Raw genomic sequence first — 22,773 nt, forward strand, 5'->3', positions numbered from 1 at the left:
TGGAGGAAGCCGGAGCAGGAAGAAAGAAGGAGGCTGCCTCTTTGCTGATGCCCTGAGCAGCTGCTAGACTCCAGACTCCCTCTTCAGTGAGGAAACAAACCGCTTACCCTGCAAGGCCTCCAGCAGGTTTTCAGTCATTCCTGCGGGCTCTGCCCCAGGCAGCATGGAGTCTGGGGAGGAAGGGAAGTGGTGGGGGAGGGCCCGACACTGCTCCCTGTCACTGAGGATGGTGACAAGAGCAAGCACGCACCCAAATTTCCTGAGAACTTGCTCTAGGTGAGCAGGATGCCAAGCCCCGGACAGGCCATTTTAGAGATTAGGAATCTCTAAAGTGGTGAAGTTGGCATTCTAGCCGGGGTCTCTGTGGCATCCCCACCACTCACCATGACTCTTGACCCCTCCAACTCTGGTCCCAAGGCCTCTGTCTTTGGTGTTTGGAGTCGGGTCTCTGAGTTCGGGGCCCTGGCTCCCAAGGCTTATATTCCTCTGTTAGGGACTGAATGTTTGTGTCCCTCAAAAATTCATATGTTGAAACCCTAACATAGAATGGTATGATGGAATGTGTAGGTGGGACTTCTGGGAGGAGATTGGGTTTAGATTGGATCATGAGGGTGGGGACCCCACTATGGACTAAGGTCCCTGTAAGAACAAGAAGAGAACAGAGTGCATTCTCTCTCTCCTCACCATGTGAGGACACAGTGAGAAGGTGGCTGTCTGAAAGCCAGCAAGAGAATCCTCACCAGGAACAGATCCTGCTGACACCTTGATCTTGGCCTTCAAGCCTCCAGAACTGTGAGAAATAAAGGCCTGTTGTTTAAGCCACCCAGTCCATAGTATTCTGCTCTAGCAGCTTGAGTGAAGACGCCCTGCATCCTGAGACCAGGCGTTAGACCTGCCAGTCTCCCCACCCCTTCTCTGGCAGATGCAGCCACTTTTGCAGGGCTCGGCTGGAAGTGGTCCCACCCTGCGAGCTCCTTCTCTCTTCTCGCCTGCCGTCCTCTCCTCCCTGGGTTCCTGCGGAGCAGCACTTACTCCTGCCGAAGATGGGGCTCAGGAGCCCTCTTCTCCCTGTTCTCTTCCTTTGCCTTCCTCATCAGAGTGAGAATAGGCACAGAACCTTCTCTTCTTGCAGGGGTGCCCAACCAGCAGCCCAGGACGGCTATGAATATGGCCTAACACAAAATTGTAAATTTACTTAAAACTTTTTTTTTTGCTCATTAGTTTTCATTAGTGTTTGTATATTTAATGTGTGGCCCAAGACAACTCATCTTCTTCCAGTGTGGCCCAGAGACGCCAAAAGGTTGGACACCCCTGATAGAGTTTCATTTTTCAGAGTTGCAAACACGTCTGCTCTTTATACGGCATTCTCCTCATTGTCTCTTTGTAAATCCTCACCTGAGGACATTTTTTCCATTGCTTTTAGAGAGGGAGAGAAGGGCAGAGAGAGAGAAGAACAGAGAGAAAGAAAGAGAGAGGAAGAGAGAGAGAGAAATCGGGAGGGAAACACTGATGTAAGACAGAAACATCAATCGGCTGCCTTCCTTACTTGCTCTAACCAGGAATTGAACCTGCAGCCTCTCGGTGTACAGGACAACACTCCAACCAACTGCGCACACTGGCCAGGGCCTCCTCATTGTGTTTGCTGTCAGTTTCTACAACACCTAAGGTACTACAGAAATGTAAGAGGGAAACAATATCAAGGTACACATAAATTATAAGGACAATATGTACAATATTTATAAATTATAAAACCTTGGATTTGAAAAGAATCTTGAGCATCACCCTTTCTCGTGAGGACGACAAACTTGGAAAGTGGGTTGAGGTGGGGAGGGGTCGGAGCACATGCAAGAGCACTGGGAGCTGAACATTCTGTATAGAAAAATAAATCACATGTCTCCCCCTTTCCAAGTGTATCAGGACCCTGTTTTGTGATTAATGCAGGGCAGGGCAAAAATAAGTTTACTGTTGTGAGTAGGTGAAATACCGAGTTTATTTTTATATTATTATTTATTAATTCTTACATTATTTTCTATATGAACAACTGTAAACCTACTTTTGCCCCACCCTGTACAATAGGGATTTCTTTAAAACTATTATTGAACTTGGAGGTTCTGACTGTGCTGAATTATCTGGCGCGCGCACACGCGTGTGTGTGTGTGTGTTCAGACCTGCCACGTGCTGCTCATTCTTCTGAGAAAGCTCCTCAGAAACTTCAGTGCTTCCTCACCTTGAGTTTAGCTTCCTTTGGGTAACTTCTGCCATGGCCCTGGTCTACTTTAGTGCAACTGAGAATAAGCCCCTCCAACATTTGGAAATCAGCAGTCATGTGTCCTGGCACCTCTTACTCTGCTGTCATCTCAACCTAAGGTGACACTTGGTCCTACTTTGTTTGAGACTGTCTCATTGTTCACACTGAAAGCTCTTTGTCTGGAAATGTGCTCAGTCCTGGGGCACACTAGGAAGGTTGGTCACCTAACCTCTATCTGTCTACTCCTTGAGGCTAAACAATGAGTTCCCTAAAGTGTTTGCGGTAGAGCGAGGTGCCTACTACCCTACCATCCTGGTCCTCCTCTCCGGCATACACCCAGTTTGTCAATGTCACTCCTAAAATGAAGCAGCTGGAACCATAAGAGATAGTTAGTGTTGAGTTTAGTAGACATCCCTGTCAGTACACTCAGTTTTTAACTAACTGTGCTACAGACCATTGGCTCATAATTGCATGTGTGACCAATTAGAACCACAGGGCTTTTTTGTTTGTTTGTTTGTTTGCTTGTTTGTTTGTTAAGTCAGGTTTCCCCACTCCCACCCTAGATTTGGCAATTGGTCTTCTGACCTAATGGCAGTTTGATTTTTAGTTTATTCTACTTTAAATTTGGGGTTGGGGCCCAATCATTATTCCTGCTCAAATGATGTAATTGTGTGCCTGGGGCCCATCTTCCCTGTGTTCTCAATCCTGTGTGTGACTTCTGAACATTTGGTAGATGTCTTCACTGTCACCCAAACTGTGTGATTACAGTGTTGAGAAAGAGCCCTGGGGCACACCACTTGAGTTGCCCATTTAGATGAACATCAGGCTGTCAGTCAATGATCTCTAGTTTTCTGGTTCATCAGTCTAGAAGTAGATCTAACTGTGTTCTGGCCCTCGGGGGCCACCCCAGAGGCTGTGAGCACATGCTGGTGAAACTCCAGATCCCTCAGGGGTAAAGCCTTTTCCAGAAAGTCTAGGGTGTTATCCAGTTAACTCCATTCTGAATGAGCACAGATAGTTGAAGCTGACCTTGTAATCAAGTGGGTGGTTTAATCCCAGCCAAGGCCTGATCTTTGAATGACTCACTTTTGCCACTCACAGATCTGTGAGTCATCTCCTCTCATCAGGAATTACTTAGCAAAGTCCTGGGGTGTTTGGTCAATTTGCTTAGTGTTTCAAGATTTTATTCTGTCACATAAAGAAATGGGTACAGTGACCTAGAAGTTGTTTTTAAACCTTTTTCTTATTCCTCTGCACATTTTTATAACTGCAATCAAAATTGAATTAACACCTACAGACATGCCAGGTCCTCAGCGTACAGCTCCATGAGTTCTGACAAATGTATGGATTTGTGTCCCCAGCGCCCCAGACATGGTGCAGATCATGTCCATCACCCCAAGAAGGGTCCACATACTTTCCCTTCACATGGTCTAAGGTTCTAACACTCTGACAGGTCTTTGACACCATTCATATATAACTGGAGTGGAGTAAATATTTTATAAAATAAAGTACAACAGACATACATGATTTGACAATACCTAAAAGTTTAAGATTTTCCATCTCTTTCCAAATGACAGGTGACCAAGTGTTTACTACTGATACATTGTTTTCCCACAATTCCCATTGCCTACTTTTCTTTAAACACTTCAGTATGTCATACCAATTAAAGATGTAAGTCCTAGTATTTTTAAAATATGTGTGTAAAAATTGAACTTAAGTGGGCACAATCTACATGGACATGAATGCCATCAGGTACGCAAGGACCAGCTTCACAGTCATTGGCTGGCAGAATTCACCCTTGAGGGTTGCGTGCAGCAGAGGTGCACACAGGTGCAGGAGTGGGTGGTGGCCAGCCTCCACTGCCTGTTTGTGTTGGCTGCTGCATATGGATTCCTGCATTTGCAAGCCTATCACCAACTTTTGTGGCGGATATACCTGCAGGTATCTGTGGAATGTGAGTGATTGGTGTGGCCTAGACCTAAAAATAATGAATGCTTCTCTTGTTGCAGGAGATATACTGGACTGAACAGAAGACCACTCTACGTATTATAATTCTCCTTGGCAAAGGGTATTCAATATTTATTATAATGGTGATCTTAAGAAAACTCTGGGAGTTCCTTAAGTCTGATAGCAAATTATGTTTTAGTTATCTTGTCTTAGGTTTTGCTTTGGCATTTTTTTCCCAGCTGGTTAGGTGTTTCTCAGATTGCTGGAGAGCAGTGGAGATCTGTTAGCAGTAACAACAATAATAACGCCCTCATCATGATAACAATAGCACCACTTACTGACAGCTCACTATGCTGGGTGCTGTGCTGAGGCGCTTACGAAGATCATCGTAATCAATCCTCATGGCAGCACCACTTAGAGATGAAGTAATTGGAGTCCAACAGGTTAAGTAACCTGCCTAATAGATCAATACCATGTTAAAAGCATACCAGGCGTATGCTGACTTGTACCAGGCGTACCAGTCAGGGTCCCAGGAGAAAGTAGATGGCACACCTGAATTGGGCAGTTGGAGGTGGGTGTAATAAAGTGTGGGCAGGGCTTAAGGAAACCATAAGAACTACTAATAGTGGGGCCATTGTGTCCTTAGGCTAATAGGACAGAGGAGGAACCTAGCAACAATAAGGCTAAGTGGAGAGGGATTCTTTCAAGAGCTCTGGTCTTTGGGTGATAGTCACAGACGGAATGGGGGCCTCTGCAGCTGCAGGGAGAATAGGAGCCCCAACTCCTTCCCTACACTTGCCTGTCTCCAATCCATTGGAATGTCCATCAACAAACCCAGAGGAGGCAAGAGGTGGAGTTCTGTGGCTATAGTCAATGATATGTACTGCAAATTTCTCTTCTCAGTCTATGACTTGTTTTTTTTCCACTTAAGATGTACTGACTTTTTTCTATATATATTTCAGTTTAATGTAATCAAATTGATCTTTTTTTCCATGGTTTGTGCTTTTATACCTTATTTAGGAAATTCTTTTCCTACTCCAATGTCATAAAAATGCCCTCTTATTTTCTTCTAAATGTGTTAAGATGTTTTCCACATTGGGTCTTTATCATCCATAATTTTGTATATGTGTGTGAAAAGTGAATTTTTTCCCCAACTCAATATCCAGTTCTCCCAGCATCATTTACTGGTCTATGTTGTAGTGTCACCTTTCATACATGTGAGAAGCTGCATGTAAGTGTATTCCTTGGTCTGTTTGCCCATCTGGGCTTGCTATTTAATGAATACCTGGCACTGGTTATTTTAGTGTCTCTGGCTTCATAGTCAGTCACGTTTCCCAGTGGGTTTGGCTTTCCCAGTGGGACACTGAGTGGTACTGCTGGCCTTTTCTTTTGGCCTGGGATTTGGCCTCGGATCTTTCTACTGTACTTGGAAGGCATTCACATAGCTAGTACTGCATTTTGTATAGCCTTGATAAAGCATAAGGCATGTAGGAATAATTAGAAAGTGAATTGAGTTGCTATTTGAGAATAGTTTTAAGGGTTTTGTACTCATTATGTTTGTGTTTGAAGCATTCAAAAATTAGTTATGCTAAAATTTTAATTATAGCTTGAATGATTTAAGGTCCTTTAGTATATGATCATTGCTTGAATGGGTAAGAAATTTGATGTTCAAAGTTTTGGTTATTAAACTTGTAGGTTTAATAAATTGAGCATTCAACAATATATAAATAACAATGACTGTTCTGTCTCTGAGGAGTTCCTTAAATATAAAGCATATAACCACCCTTTAATGTGCATGGACTAGAGGTATTCATGAGTATTAGATGAATTATGGTATAAAAAGCAGGATATAAACTTTCTTTGTAAATGGATGCTTAACTTTTATTGTTTTCCTCTTTTTGGATGGTAAAGAGCTGTTTGATCTATTCTGTGTGTGAGGGCAACTTTCTCCAGGACGGAGAGGCAACATCTCTCTTCTGTCCCTGGAGTGAAGATTTGTCTATTGGGTTTGACGAACAGTGAGCACTACTTGACCTTGAGGACTGACATGATGATGTCAATGGTGAACAACTGGGTCTCACCACTGAGGTGACTGGGAACTCTCCCAACATGCCAGTAACAGATACTGTGAGGAAAGAGGAGAGACCAAGGCTTTGGCTCAGCAGATAAAAGGGGTAATGGCTGGAAGACAAGAGAAGCCAGGAAATCCAGGAAAAACCAGGCATCCTAGAGCTGGGACAACGATCCTTAAGTGGGAGCCTTGGCCTAGAATCAGCCTCAGGTGGGTGAGGTACATCCCAGGAGCCGTGATGGACTTTAGCCCTGAGCAGGCTCTGTCCCGGATTTGCACTTGGGGATCTCACATTCTCCTCTCAGTTACTCTGCCCCAAGGACCATGGCTGTGGAAATGGGAGTCTCGGCACTATTCGCCTCATTCCCCAAAGCCTTAAAGTGTGTTTAATATTTGGCAGAGCCAGCGTATCCTTACGCTCCTTGTCAAACAAACTTGTCTTTTTCATGAAAGCTCAGAAGCTGAGAAGATAAACTGCCTCAAATAAAGGAAGTAAGCAAGAGATGGCAGTAGTTTATTTCCAGGGAAGGGGGCCAACTATGCATCCACCGTGAAGAGAGCTCTGTGACAAATGAGGACTGTCATGCAGCCACACGTGGTTGGTCTTCAGGTCCCAGGCAACCAGCCAGTGGGAGAGTCCATGAAGAGCAAGGAGAAATTTGCTCTGCCTGTTGGGCGAATACAGATTTAAGTGGCATTTGACTGGGCTTCTTGGTCAGGGAGAAGATCTCTAACAGCAGAAAATTTAGGAAGCTCAGTTATCTTAACTAGACTGCTTAACAGTTACCTGATGTTCAAACCGTTCAGTCAAAATAAATGCATCCTCTTTAGCACTATGAGTCTTTGATGATTTTCTTTCTTTCTCTCCTTTTTTAAAAAAAATATTTTATTTATTCATTTTTTAGAGAGAGGGGAAGGGAGGGAGAAAAAGAGGGACAGAAACATGGATGTGAGAGAGAAACATTGGTCTTTGCCTCTTACACTCCCCAACAGGTAGATAAGACCTGCAACCCAGGCATGTGCCCTGACCGAGAATCGAACTGGCGACTTTTCACTTTGTGGTACCACACCCATCCGACTGAGCCACACCAATCAGGGCTGATTTTCATTCTCTCTTTTTCTTTATTGTTGGCACTATTTCAGATGTCCCCACTTTCTACTCTCTGCCTGCCTCCACCCAGTCCCTGTCCCCACTTTTTCGGGCCATCGCCACACTGTTGTGTGTGTCTGAGTTACGCATATATGTTCTTTGTGATGATTTTCATTCTTTTGGATGGGTTGAGATGCATCAATTTAAGTAATCAAAATACTATTAAATTCTAGAGAATAAGATATGAGTAAATCTTTACTGTATTTGAGATAGAGAGTTCCATGCTGATTATACCCTGTGCTGGAGAGGTGGGAGTGAACCCAAATATTACGTTTATAAAGGACAGGACAGCATGCTACCATTTATTCATACATCAAGCATCAGTGAGAGCCTCTGAGGTGCCTGTGCCAGGCATTAGGAAATAACACGCTGAGCAAAACCGATGTGGGCTGTGCCTTTTGGAGATTGCAGCTTAAGTGGAAGAGGAGGACATTAATCACAAATACTTGTGCATATGATGCATAGTTACATATCGTGATAATTCTTGAGGGAAAGGTACTTGGTGCTGGGAGAGGTAAACTAGTGTGGGGCAGAAAGTTCACTGAGGCACAGATCTTTAAGCTGAGATCTGTCGTGTGACTGAGACAGGCAAAGGGGTGGAGAGGAGAGAGTTCCTGGCAGAGGGAACAATCTGTACTGAGAGTTCCTGGCAGAAGAGAGGCCTGTATCCATGGTGGCAAAGCACCGCGTGGAATGCTTGTGGAGCTTGTGGCCGCCCAGTGTGCAGGAATAGGAAGTAGAAGATGATGGTGGTGAATTGGGCAGGAGTTGATACCAAGTCCTGAAGACCCGGTTATGATATGGTCTTTGTTCTAAGATTGATGTGAGGCCTGAATGTTTAAGCAGAGGCGTGACGTAACCAGTCCCGTGACTGTGTCTGGACAGGGACACTATGGCTGCCCTGCTGGGAATATATGGGAACAGGCACGTGTGGCTGCTGGGAGCTCAGTGAGGAGGGTGTGACCATAACACTTGGCACTCGGTGTTGGTTTCTCCCTCCCTCCATGCTGTCCATCAGCATGGAAGACATCAGGTTACGTGATATTTGTAGCAGTGACCTTTCTCAGCAACTCAGTGCCCCGGGCCTATGGTAGGGCTTTGAGGGACTTCCAAAGTTTCAAAAGCACCTCAGGAGTACTAAATATTGTTATTATTGACTCAAGGGATGTGAGGCCTCCGAAATCACAGCTACCACGTCCTGCTCTCCCTTGTGTGCTTTTGGGTGGTGTTTTGTTTGAGTTCCCTCCAACGCTAACTCCACTTCGCCTGGGAACACGATCCCACAAAGCTCAAGGGGGTATGGCTTTGGGCCATACCTTGAGTAATCTTAATATTTTATGAAGTTCATTTCTATTTTCTTCTTTATTGACCTGCAGAACTCTTACTTATACCATTTGGGGATTCATTATAAATTTTGAGACAATGTCCATGCAAACTGATATGCCCTCCTGGCAAAAAGGAAAGGCTGGTGACATTTCATCACCAGAAAGCACCAATTTCTTTGCCTTACAGGAAAAGCACTAAGGTAAACACAAGGATGCTTGTAGGAGGCCAACAGATTTGCTCTTTGTTGACTTTTGTCAATAAGAGTGTCACATGGCATGACACTCTTCCCATTTTCCCATCTCCTTGTGAACAAAATACTTGGAAAAGACTCTAGGGACTTTTTAGCCAGTGTGGGGAAACTCATACCTCCCTGCACCAGCCTCTCATTAAGATTATGGGTTCAAGTCCAAAGTAGCTTTTCCCTTTGCACCCATCCTCCACTGTGGTCATGAGTTTAACTTCTCCTTTATTTGTGCTTTGCCTTCGCAAACACATTTGTAGTTCTTTGAAGATAGGAGTGTCCTGTGCATATGGGAGATCCCTACTTCCTACAGAGCAGAAAACATACCAGGCCATTAAATCTCTAAGTGAATCAGAAAGAAGCACTAAAGGCAAACCGTATGGGTCCTAACATTTGTTAGGCATTCACGATGCGTGAAAACTAATGGGTTTGCTGCTGTTCATATGCTGATTCTCTCATTCATTCAAACAGGTGCTGAGTGCCTGTATGTTGGGTGACTTGTCTTCTAGCCGCCCACAGCTCTATATGTTGGTAAACACAGAAATGCAGGCGGCTCAGGGAACAGACCCTCTTTGCTAAACCCCACATACCCGTGTGGGCTCTGGCTCCTTCCCTATTTGTTGTGACGCTTTTGGCTTAGAAACAAAGAACAAAACAAGGTTCAAGTGAAGTTCATTGTGTGTATTTGTTTGTTTCCTTAGAGCTTACATTTGGCAATTCTCAAGGGAGAACTTTGGCTGAACCCACCAAAGTAGGGAAAAAGAATCACAAAAGTCTAGGGTGTTTGGACCAGAATTCCCTGTGGCCTGACATTTCCATTTCCCGCACAGTCCTCCTCGTCAGAGAAGCGAGTCTCACTTTCAGTTGACGTGGCAGCAGCTCCTGGATGTCTTCTCCATGTGTCTCAATAACAGCCTCTGTACTGATTTTTCTGATTTAGATATAAACTCGACTTCCTCCCATGAAAGATGAGAATTTAGAACTCTTGTTCTCCTCATTCTTCCAACATAATCGTATCATATTTTTTGGTTAAATCAAAAGTTCACACTGTTGTGATTACTGTGAATATTTTTCCCATCTAAGGCACACAGTGTACACAGGTAACCTTTCCTTTGTTACACAGCTTTTTCCTCCCCATGGAGTTCAAAATTATCTAATGTTTGATTTATACCCATCCTTAGTGCTCCTCCGACTCTTTACCAGAATGGTTAATCTCTCCTAATAGTTCAAGTGTGTCAGGTAATCATTGATTTCTTTACCTTTCACACACCCCTCTGGAGCCCACTGGCCTCCTGCTCTGGTGATTGCTGTTTCTCCATCTCCTGATTTGCTCCCTCCATTTGGCAGAGTACAACCTCCAGCAGCTTCCTAATAGAGCATGCTTGAATTCTCTTGACATTGCCCCCTATTTTTTAAAAACCAAGAACTCACTTGTGTCCTATGACTAGTTTGTTCATTTTTCATTGATGTCATTATCTTCTATTACCTCTCTGAAGAGATGAATTATGGTTTTCCTGAAAGTTCATTCTGCTGTGTGTGCTGGCTTGGTCTCCTCTGAATTTCTGTGTTTGAATAGGATTCCCAAAAAGCATTGTCTGTAAGTCTTTTCTTTGAGGATCTCAGTTTCCCTAGAGAAGAGAAGGCCAGCTTGCTATCTCAGGTGTCCAAGATGGGCCACCAGGATTCCCAGCTGCCACGGTGAACAGTTGCTGGTGGATCTCAGGATTCATCCAGCATGCCAACTTGCCTTAACACCCTTCTCCAGTATGTTTCCTGCCATATGACGGAGGTGTCTGGCTGGTGTGGTGGAGAAGCAATCTAGGGATCCCCTGCATTTAGTACAGCCTTTTAACTAACACCCCCTGCCTTCTGAGAGATTCCTGGGCTGTCCAATCCTATGGCTTTCAGGAGCTCTAGGGGACAATCCGTTAGCTTCCCGCCTCCTCTCTGCAACACATGCCTGGTCTCTAAATCACTCATCATGCTCCATCTGCTTCCCAGTTTCCAGCATTTTGTTCATCTCTCATTCTCCATTCTTACTGCATTTTCTTTTATCTTTGTCCTTGAGGATTTTGTTGCCTTTAACAAAATCTTTACATTATAATAACATGCTGAGAGGGAAATGGAATCAAAAGAAGGTGTTCAATCCACCCTGTTTACTTAGATGGTTACTCCCATCCTTCTTCAGTTGACAAAGAAAGTACTTGAAATAGATTCTGTGGCAATTTCCCTCGTTGGAGAGTGTTGCTGAATCCTCATGGCTCCAGGCCCAGTTCACCAGCCTCATTGGGCTGGTGTCTACCAGTGAAAAGGTTAGCAATTACTGTTTGCAGGACATGTGAATGAGTTAATCAATCACTGGTTCACTGGTAGTGCTGTTGACTTCTCTGAAAGCTAAAGGATTCTGGAAACTCAGAAGAGCAGGTGGCACAGCAGGTTCAGTGAACTCCAGGACAGTAGCTGCCACCTGTGCTTACAAATTAGGGTCACCTGGGAGGTTTTTGGAATTATAGAACCACCCCTCACCCCAGTTCATTCCACAACTCACTGAATCCTATCCTCAGGAACTAGGTCCTGGGGAATCTGCATGTTTACAAAGCAACTGCCCACCTCTATTCTTCTTGTTACATGAGAAAAAGAAACCTCTGCCCTTTAAGGCACTGCTAGTCATATTTTTTGTGGGTTGTAACTGAATGTATTCCTAACATTTGGGGTTCAGAGAGTCCTCAAACACTGAAGTGGGGATCCATTTGGGGGAGTATGAGTAGAGCTTGGCAAATATCTCGGGGATGTTTGCTTCTTGGGGGTGGGTGGTGATAGGGAATGCTCTCAGGTGTTCCTGCCCTCCTCCAGCCAAGCAGGGAAGCCCTACTCTGGTCTCCCTGGGAGGCTTTGGGGTGCAGACACCTGGTAATTTCTGTAGCCCACCTGCTTGTTCCATGTTTCTTCATGTGTTCATGCCCCGAGCCTCACTTTTCGATTCTCTAAGGCTGTTTGGGAGTCACAGAGCTCAACACTATTTTTGGCCCTTTTTCAATCCCTTGTGATCAACTTTACTCTTTAGTGAGACCCCTTGGTTACTGTGCAGGGAAGGAGGGAAAGAAAGCCCCACAGATTAACATCTCAAGACAATATCTTACCGTGTTCACTAATAACAACCTGCCCATTATCGCATCCACCCCTAGCCTCTCCTTAGCAGAAGAGGTTGGGTTTATCCCCTGAACTGCTGGAGGTAGATTATGAAGGGTCCTGCAGAGAAGGCAGAAATACAGAGCACTCTGGGGAGAGGGCGGTAGCTGGAACCCAGGAGAATTCCCCAGGGACTAAAGAAGAGCAAGGGAGTGGTTCCTGGGAGAAGGGGTAGAGATAAATTCCAGGGTCAAAGCCCTACATCAGAAGGGCAATGGGAGAGGGGACAGCCCAAAAGGATGGTGCACATGGATAGGGGTAGGTGAGGAGTGCAGGTGGGGGGTTCCAAGTAACTTTTTATTGAAGCAATCATAAAGGCCAACCCAATTTGGAGGGAAGGGACATAGCTTCCACCTCTTAATAAAAGAACAGCAAGGTTCTGGATGAGCATATATGATCAGAAACATTTTGCAGCTATTTTTCAAAAATACATCTACCACAGCAAGCATCCTTTTAAAGGCCGGTGTCATGGGAACAGTAAGACCATGACACTTTCACATGGTATGAATCAGTTTCAATTCTAATAGATAGCTAAGGGGCAGGAGGGTGATTACTTAATAGGATTTAAAGATGTTGGATTGAGATAACATAGAGGGTAGGACAGGCCAGAGTGAGGCACCCCAGTTTAAGACTTAGGGTCTGGGATGCAGGAAAGTTTAAAGAGAAAGAGACAGATGTAGAACCTGATATGAAGACTGCTCATCCCTCACAATCAGCATCTCCTTCTGTCCATTTCTGGACGGTGAATCTCACACCCTCTTGCAAAATCTCTGCTTTGAGACTCATGTTCTCTCTGCATGTCCATCTCTGTCATCTGCTGCTTCCCATTCATTCTCACCCATTCATTCTACATTCTGCAAAGGTACTCCCTTCTGGGATCCTACCATGTCCTTATGCAGCTCTCTCATTGTGTTGATCATTCTGTACTGTAATCTGGTTCTTGGACCATCTCTAGAACTGGGCTGTCAGTAGAACCTATAGTTTTGATCTGTATATCTCAAGTATCTAAGAAAGTGAGAGGCTTCAATAGTTTTCTTTTTTTTTTAAACGGCCTGGTACTGGCATAAAAACAGACAGATAGACCAATGGAGCAGAACAGAGAGCCCAGAAATAAACCCAATTCTCTACAGTCAATTAATATTCAACAAAACAGGAAGCAACATAAAATAGAGTAAAAATAGCCTCTTCAACAAATGGTGTTGGGAGAGCTGGACAGTAACGTGCAAAAAAATGAACCTCGAGCACCAACTTACACCATATAAAAAATAAATTCAAAGTGGATAAAAGATTTAAATATAAGTTGTGACACCATTGAAGTCCTAAAGGAGAACATAGGCAGGGAAATCTCAGATATTTCAAGCAGCAATATTTTCACTGATATGTCCCCTAGAGCAAGGGACATAAAGGAAAGAGTAAACAAATGGGATCTCATCAAAATAAAAAGCCTCCACATGGATAAAGAAAACTATTAAAATAAAAAGAGAACCAACCATATGGGAAAACATATTTGCCAATGATACCTCAGACAAGTGTTTAATCTGCAAAATATATAAAGAACTCACATGACTCCATTCTAAGAAGACAAGCAACCCAATTAAAAAATGCGTAAAGGACTTGAACAGACACTTTTCCAAGGAGGACATACAGAGGGTCCAGAGACACATGAAAAGATGCTCAATATCTCTAGCTATTAGAGAGATGCAAATTAAAACCACAATGAGATACCACTTCACACCCATGAGAATGGCCATTATAAACAAAGCAGCAAACAACAAGTGTTGGGGAGGTTGTGGAGAAAAGGGAACTCTAGTGCATTGTTGGTGGGATTGCAGACTGGTACAACCACTATGGAAAACAGTATGGAATTTTCTCAGAAAACTAAAAATGGATTCCCCTTTATACCCAGCAATTCCACTGCTAGGATTATATCCTAAGAACACTAAAAACACCAATCCAAAAGAACCTATGCATCCCAATGTTCATAGCAGCACAATTTACAATAGCCAAATGCTGGAAGCAACCTAGGTGCCCATCAGTAAATGAATAGATCAAAAAACTATGGTACAATTACACAATGGAATTCTATGCAGCAGAAAGAAAGAAGGAGCTCCTACCCTTTGCAACAGCATGGATGGAACTGGAAAGCATTATGCTAAGCGAAATAAGCCAGGCAATGAAAGACAAATACCATATGATCTCACCTTTAACAAGAATCTAATCAACAAAACAAACAAACAAGCAAAATATAACCAAGACACTGAAACTGAGAACTGGCTGACAGTAACCAGAGGGGAGACAGGAGGGAATTTCAGGGGGAAAAGGGAAGGGTTTGCAGGAACAAGTATAAAGGACACATGGACAAAAATGGGGGGGGGTAGAAATGAGAGGGAGATGGGGAGGGCTGGGGGGCAGACTGCGATGCAAGTAAAAGGCAGAAAACTGTACTTGAACAACAATTAAAATTAAAAAAATCCAACATGTAAAAAAAATAGTGTTTTTTTAATGAATGAATGAATGGTCCAGCACTCATTAGGGGGACAATGTCTACCACCAAAGGCTAACAGTGGCCATGCTGGCCTCACCATCAGTCAGCTTCCAGGAACATCAATTACGATTCATGTAGAAAGATGCAGATGGAAGATAAGTCTCATTTATAGGTGTAATATATACATAGTGTGTTTTAAAAATTTTATTTATTTATTTTTAGAGAGAGGGGAAGGGAGGGAGATAGAAAGAGAGGGAAACATCAATCAGTTGCTTATTGAACACACCCCAACTGGGGATTGAACCTGCAGCCCAGGCATATGCCCTGACTGGGGTTTGAACCAGTGACTTTTTACTTTGTGGCATAATGCCCAATGAACTGAACCACATTGTCAGCTACATATAGTGCTTTAATTGATGTGCCTGAAGATGTTTTATAAAGGCCTTGATGAGCAAGGGATCTAGTGGGATGGATGCAGCTCACTGTTCAGTTGCTGCCCCTTCCTTACTCTCCCTGAAGCAATTTCAAGGCCGGTCAGTGCTTAGGCAAGTCAGATGCTTTGTGATAATGAGTTCAGAATTAGTAGTAACTTACTCTTCAGATCAGTTTTGAACTTGATCAATGGCTTCTTTCAGTGGATTTTATATCTGTCATTTTTTTACCTTTGTATTCTGAAGTCAAGTTATTGGATATATATGGATTTGAAGTGGTGCTTTTTTTGTTGGATTGACTCCCTGATCAGTGATGTGTCTCTCTCACAATTTACATTGTCCGATGTTAGAACAGCTACACTAGCTCCTTGTGGTGAATGCTTGCATGGTGAGCATTCTTGAGAGTAGAACCTGTAATTTTCCTCACAGTTTCAATCTTTCTGTGTTCCTTAAAATTAAAATGTATCTATTCTTGTCCAGTATTACAATGTTAGCCTTTTACTTGGATTATTTAGTTAATTTATATTAATCATTGATACAGTTGGATTTATAGCAACCATCTTACTCTTTGTTTTCTAATTAACTCACCCGCTTTATGTTCCACTTAAAATTTTTCCTTTCCTTCTTCTGGATTAATAAATTTCTTAATTCTCTCATTTTACCCCTTCATTAACTTGTCATAGACTTCTTTGCTAACTGTTTCTGTTCCTTCTGTGCTGATCCCTGGCTACATACTAAGGCATTATCTTCAGTTCTTGGTTCCAGAGGTTGAAGAACAAAAGTAGCAGACTTTCTGAATGCTGAGGTGAGCAATGGGTGTTTTAAGTTTAGGAACTAATGGCTGGATGGGTAAAAACTAAATGGACAGCTGAATCAGGTAATTCTTTGAAGTGATCAATGAGGTACACAGTTTTATAACAGAAGGTACTACATTTGCAATAACAGAAAACAGTGGTGTTTACACAGCTGACTCCTTTTAATTTGTTCTCTGGTCTTGATATGTATAACCAGCTGCTATTGGAAATTTCCACAGGATGACCCAGCCAGGGGTATCTCAGATTCAATGTGTCCTCACTGCCCCAGCTTCCTTCTGCGTATTCTATCTCAGGCAATATCAACACCAGCTGTTAGTACACATGGACCCTGGGGAAAATCCCTAAAGACTGAAAATCTACCTCCATAAACAGAGGGCAGGGAAAGAACAAAGAAAGAGGAAGGTCAAACCAGTCTGACAACTAATACAGTTTGTTAAGGGACACTTTCGTAAGAGATGCATCTTGGGTAACTGAAAGACAAAGTGAATTTTTCCTGTTAGCTTGACAGGTGCCAAAGAATTATATAGAACAATGCAGGATATATATGGGTACTAGTACACAGTCAGTTGCAGATATGGTAAAATGTCTTACGTGCTTGACCAAGTCAAGATAATAGCCTATTTTAGGAATCAGGATGTTGTGGGACACAGGGAAGAGATAGTGGTTTATGTCAGAAGGAAAGTATCAATTATGACCACAGAATATCTAAGGGTGCTTATGGTAAGCCATCTCTTTCTGGCCTGGGTCTAGCTCATGGCAGCAGTCACACCACAGAGCAATCTCTTCTCACACCACCCGCCCAGTTGCCAAGCTAAGAACTGGGATGTTATGTTTGACTTCTTCTTTTCCTCACACCCTTTCATCACCAGGTCTGATTGATTCTATATCCTAAAGTTCTCAATATATCAGCCCACATTTCTTTCTCCTTACTGTCTCTGCCCTGTCTTGTCCATTACTGAACAACTGAGCAGTGCTTAAAATGGAACAGTAACTCAACTTGCTGAATGAATGAATGTCCACTGCTCAGGGTAACAAACATTTTAGGATAAACAATGACTACCATCTAAATCCATCCCAATGGCCTGCAAACAGCAATCAAGGCTCAATTACATGAGGAGGGTATACTTAGCCCATATGAAGGGAGTACTTTCGAGAACCCAGCTAGGGTGACAGGGGAGGCTATGCCACTGGACCCCACAGGACACCTACTACTACATTAGGCCATGATACCAACACAGGGAGTCATAGCTGCTCTAACTAATGCATAGAAACAAACACAGGGAGGCTGCAAAAATGAGGAGACAAAGAAGCATGGCCCAAATGAAAGTACAGATTCCAGAAATCAAAGTCAAAATTCCAGAAAAAGAAGTAAACAAAATGGAGATAAGCAACCTATCAAATGCAGAGTTCAAAACACGGGTTAATAAGAATGCTCAAGGAACTTAGTGAGGACTTCAACAGCATAAAAAAGATCCAGTCAGAAATGAAGGATACACTAATTGAAATGAAGAACAACATTCTGGGAAACAACAGAGTGGATGAAGCTGAGAATCAAATTAATGTTTTGCAACATAAGGAAGCAAAAACTAATCAGAACAGCAAGAAAGAAAAAGTTCAAAAAATGAGGATAGTATAAGTAGCCTCTGGGACAACTTCAAGAAGTCCAACATTCGCATCATAGGGGTTCCAGATGGAGAAGAGAAAGAACAAGAAAATGGAAATCTATTTGAAAAAATAATGAAAGAAAACTTCCCTAATGTGGTGAAGGAAATAAACATGCAAGTCCAGGAAACACAGAGAGTCCCAAACAAGATGGATGCAAAGAGGCCCACTCCAAGACACATCATAACTAAAACACCAAAGGTTAAAAATAAAGAGAGAGTCTTAAAAGCAGCAAGAGAAAAGGATTTGGTTATGTACAGGGAGTTCCCATAAGATTGTCAGCTGATTTCTGAAAAGAAACTTTGCAGACTAGAAGGGATTGGTAAGAAATATTCAAAGTTATGAAAAGCAGGGACCTACAGCCAAGATTGCTCTATCCAGCAAAGCTATCATTTAAAATCAAAGGCAGATAAAGGACTTCCACCCTGGCTGCTGTGGCTCAGTGGATTGAATGCTGGATTGCAAACCAAAGGGTTGCTGGTTTGATTCCCAGTCAGGGGCCTGGGTTGCAGGCCAGATCCCCAATAGGGGATGCTCAAGAGGCAACCACACATTGATGTTTCTTTCTCTTTCTCCCTCCCTTCCCCTCTCTAAAATTAAATAAATAAAATTTTTAAAATAAAAAAATAAAAAAGAACTTCCTAGACAAGAAAAAAGTTTAAGGAATTCATCATCATCAAAACATTAGCATATGAAATGTTAAAGGGACTTATTTAAGAAAAAGAAGATCAAAACCATGGACAATAAAATGGCAATAAATACCTATCTATCAACAATTGAATCTAAAAAACTATGAGGGGAATGGGGAGGGGGATAACGGGGAAAAGAAGAGGAAGGATCAAGTCAAAGAATGTGTATGGAGGGCCCATAGACAAAGACAATGGAGGGGGGAAGGGCTGAAAGTGGAAGTGGGGGATGGGTAAGGCAAGGGAGAGTAATGGGGAGAAAATGAGGACAACCGTAATTGAACAACAAAAAAAATACATCCATATTGTTATCGGAAAAAAAAAAAAACCTAAGCAAACAAGAAGAACAGAGACAATCATGGATACAGAGAGCATTTTAATGGTTGCCAGATGGGAAGGGGGTTTGGGGGAATGGGTGAAGAGGTGAGGGGGTTAAGAAGTACAAAGAGGTATTTACACAATAGCCATGGGGATGTGAAGTACCATACAGGAAATGGGGCAGCCAAAGAACTTATACCATAACCTGCGGATATAAACAATGGTGGGGGGATTGCCTGAGGGAGTAGGAGTTGCTGGGTGGAGGGGGGACAAAGGGGTATAAGTCAAGACAACTGTAATAGCATAATCAGTAAATTATAATTTTTTAAAAAGAACTAAAATAAATAAAATAGAAAAAAACCCCAAATGACTACCCTCTTGCCATATCACTTAGTCTCTTTTCAGGTGCTAAAGGGTGCCACAAGCACGGTACTGGGAGAGGCCAGATACCGCAGGATGGTTTAGTAACAGGACATTGTAAAGAAAATGTTGTTCTGACTTTCTGTGGGGCCTGTGCTTCTCTCGTCATGGTAGGAAACAGAGCTGTCCCTGGAGGTTATAATAACTGAAATGAATAAAACTCTGAAAGCCAATTTTCAATTCCTCGGTGTATTGGCTATCTGGAATTTTCAGTGGACTTGATGGATCAGAGTAATGCAAAAAAAGCGGGACCTCCGGCCCCGGGATTTTATAGCACCTATAAAACATGTTTTACAGTTTCTGCTCAATTTTATGCTGTTAAGCTAAACATTTGATATCATATGGCACTTTAAGCACATTGATTTATGATAAGTCAGCAATTGCATCTGTAATAAAAAGTCCAAAGTATCGGTTTTAAAAGTAATCTACTGTATTTATTATTGACATAAACAGTTACCTGCAGTCCATTTGAACATCATCCTAGATTTAACTCATGTATTAAAGATATTATGTTTTCCACTCAGCAAGGTCATCACCAAGGTGAAAACTGTATATGGTTGAAAATGAAAAAGATCAAATGTGTAATGATAAATATTTTTCAAATAAATGATATATAGAATTTCATCTTTCTACAGTCCCGATTAATAATCATATTCTGTTTACTTTATTTTTTATACTCATCTCCTTCTCCCAGTTCCCAGCTCTAGCAGCCACTAATCTTTTCTTCATCTCTGTAATTTTGTTATTTCAAGAATGATGTATAATAGGACCAATTTCAAAAGAGACCATCTTTCTCTAAGACCCACCGTTGTTATCCAACTCTTTTGAAGTTCTCCGTTTTACAGAAAAGTCATTTTACCAGCACAAGCTATAAATTTAGGCTGGAAAACTTAAAAAAATGCATAAATGGAATCACACAGTTTGTTACCGTTATGAGATTGGCTTTTTTTTTTTCATTCAGCATAATTCTCTTGAGGTCTGTTTACTTTTATGTATATTATCTCATGCCAGTGTGGTTACAACTAGGGCAGTATAATTCAATTAGTTCAAGACAGTGTTAGAGCAATCTTTGGCAAAAATAATGAATCTAATTCATTTAAGAGGTAGTTGTCAGTGTAATTTAAAAAATACCCAATTTCCCCAGTGCTAATTTAAGAGATGGTTTAGTTAAACATTTGGGAAAATATTGTGAAAAATTTGGAAAAGATTTCATTTTTTTATTTGTATAATGTATGTTTTTAAACGTGTAAGCACTTATTGAGTTCATCCTGTGTTTACATGGTAAGCCCCAAAGGTCATGAAAAAACAGTATTTGCATGGGCAAAAGTCACATATTTGTATTGCCTTCCTTTGACTAGCAGGTGTGCTTCTGGCTATCATTCTTAAGATACTATGTGTGGGCTTATTTTTATTTTTCTAAATAAATTAAAAGTCTGACCAAGGCTCCTCTTTTCAAATACCTTAGCGGAGGATAGTCTGAAATGTGGGGTAAGTTTATTTCAGGGAGTATCCGTAGGCCATGGCATGAGGAGCCCAACCAGGTTCAATGATTCTCAGAACTCATTATACAGTTGTAGTCATGGCTATAATTTATTACAGAGGAAGGATACAAAGGATACAAAGGATACAAAGCAAACCTGGCAGAGGGATAAGGTGCCCTGCGTGAAGTCTGGAGGAAACTTCTAACAGTCCTTTCCCAATAGAGCCACACGGAGCCCTGAGTTCTCCCAGCAGTGAGTTGTGATGATGCATGTGAAGTGTCGCCAACCATGGAAGTCCATGAGAGAATCAGTGCCCACAGTTTTCCTTGGCTGATCACACAGCATTATTTAGAATGCACACACATTTCAGGCTCCAGAAGGAAAGCAGACGTTCAGTATCAGCCACATCATTTATACAGTTTGGTACCGTGAGCCACATTTGTCAGTTTATGGATGGGAACCCTCCTGAATTCTAAGTTTCCAGATGCCAGCCAAGGACCAACCTTGCAAGCTGGTGTTTTCGAGGATAGTAGCGTAGGCCTGACATGGTAACTGCCTTCTGCACATAGGCCAATTTAGTGTAGTAACTATCAATTTGATCTCCATCTGGTTGACTACTACTGTGTCTTAGAACACAGAACAGAGGTTAGTGTTATTTGTTAACTCAGCTAAATAATACAGCAGGTACAAATGAACAAGAAAGTCTAGGCAGAGAGGCCTTTTTCTCCTAGCATGTCGGGAAAAAAAACCCCACACACGCAATGATAACAAACCCAACAACAAAAAACACACACAGAAAATTTTAAGATTAAGAATACTATCTGAAAAACGGAATTACATTCACTATCCTTATTGACAAAGTCTCTCTATGTAGACTTAAGATATTGATAATTAAGCAGATATTTCACAAACATCAGTCTGGATCCAACTGCCATCCCAGCACATTTTATATTCTGGGGGAGATGTGAAAACACAGGAGCCTGGACGAGGGGAGGTGCAACAGGGAGGGGAAGGTTGTTTCCTGCAATATAAGATACACCAGTTGCCTAGGAGTTTGATGCAAAGTGCTGGCAGATACGATGCTTGCAGCAGACCCTGTTGGCCCCAGTGGTGCGGAGGAGAGCTTTGTGTCTTATGCCTTGAGTGAGCATCGACCCCAGCATGCAGGAGGGCCTCCCTTTGCTGTAGTCTGTGGTCCTCCCATTTGGACAGAAAGAGACATTTAAAACAATGTTTATTTCATTTAAAAAATCTCATCCTTTAAAATTTTTTTGTGTGTTTGTTTATTACTCTAAGGTTCTGTGGTACATGCGTACATTTTGAAACTGAATGTGCATATATTTGGGTTGTGTACTTAAACTGTTTTACTAACAGGGGTTTAGCAAACTATTTTTTTAGGGTAATGAAATTTTAAAATTTTATGGACCTAGTTAAATTTCCTCATTTTTTATTGCAGCATTATTCACAGTGGCCAAGATATGGAAACAAGCTAAATGTCTGTTGACAGATGAATGGATTATATATACAAAGTAGAAATTCTTGCTCAAGAAATAGAAGGTAATGAAGTGGGAACTCTTCTAAGCTCATTGTCATCCTTTACTATCCACAGTTGATTCTTCCCTTTAAAAAATACCACATTGTTTACAGAGCAGATTTGAAAAATCTCTCCCTCTATGACTGCTTGTGGGAAGAACAGAGAGGTCATGGCCAGAAAATTCAGAATGTTTAAATTAGATGCACACACCACAGCCACAGTGTCTCACACAGAATGAGACCAGCCAGTCCTGTGGTCATGCGTGATTTGACAAGCAGAGTGGAAGGAAGAAGACACTCCCGGAATTCCTCTGCAGACTGCACTTCAGATGACCTTGGGATGAGGACATAAGCAGGAACTCAGGACTGTCTGCCACTGGAACAAAGGCTGTACAACATCATTAGGACTGAGCCTGCGGGTGACAATGTGGCAGGACTGCCACAGTGCAGGGAGAGAGATTCAGAATGGAGATGATTTCTTAGCCGCATCTGGCTAAGGGTTGTTGTAAGGAGAGATTTCACTGTTGATACCAGAACTCAGTGCGTTTTATTTGCTGACAGTTTTATTAATATGGCTATGTTTACTGACAATTGAGCTTATTTTAAAGCGAGAAGTTTGGCTATTCTCAACTAAAGCTTATCTTTTGTGGTCTTCATTAAGGCTCTTAGGACTGTTTTGATGTGTCCTAATTTGAGTATACTGTAACTTTTCTGCTGGGACTCTGTTGATAAAATATCTATTAAAGTATCATCTCTATGACATTTAATGA

General features: G+C 42.2%; 1 long non-coding RNA gene across 2 annotated transcripts in view; it reads left to right on the forward strand.

Moving 5' to 3' along the window:
* The window catches only part of LOC118498792, a 32,949-nt gene extending 12,077 nt beyond the window's left edge, over positions 1-20,872 (forward strand). Inside the window, exon 3 of one of the 2 annotated variants that reach the window (XR_004901254.1) lies at positions 20,693-20,872. This is a non-coding gene — a long non-coding RNA (uncharacterized LOC118498792). Of the gene's footprint in view, positions 1-6,719; positions 7,288-20,692 lie in introns of those variants that run through there. The other variant, XR_004901255.1, reaches the window with a different exon arrangement.
* The last annotated feature ends 1,901 nt before the right edge of the window (positions 20,873-22,773 follow it).

This window comes from Phyllostomus discolor, chromosome 2, assembly GCF_004126475.2.
Source record: "Phyllostomus discolor isolate MPI-MPIP mPhyDis1 chromosome 2, mPhyDis1.pri.v3, whole genome shotgun sequence".
NCBI lineage: Eukaryota > Metazoa > Chordata > Mammalia > Chiroptera > Phyllostomidae > Phyllostomus > Phyllostomus discolor.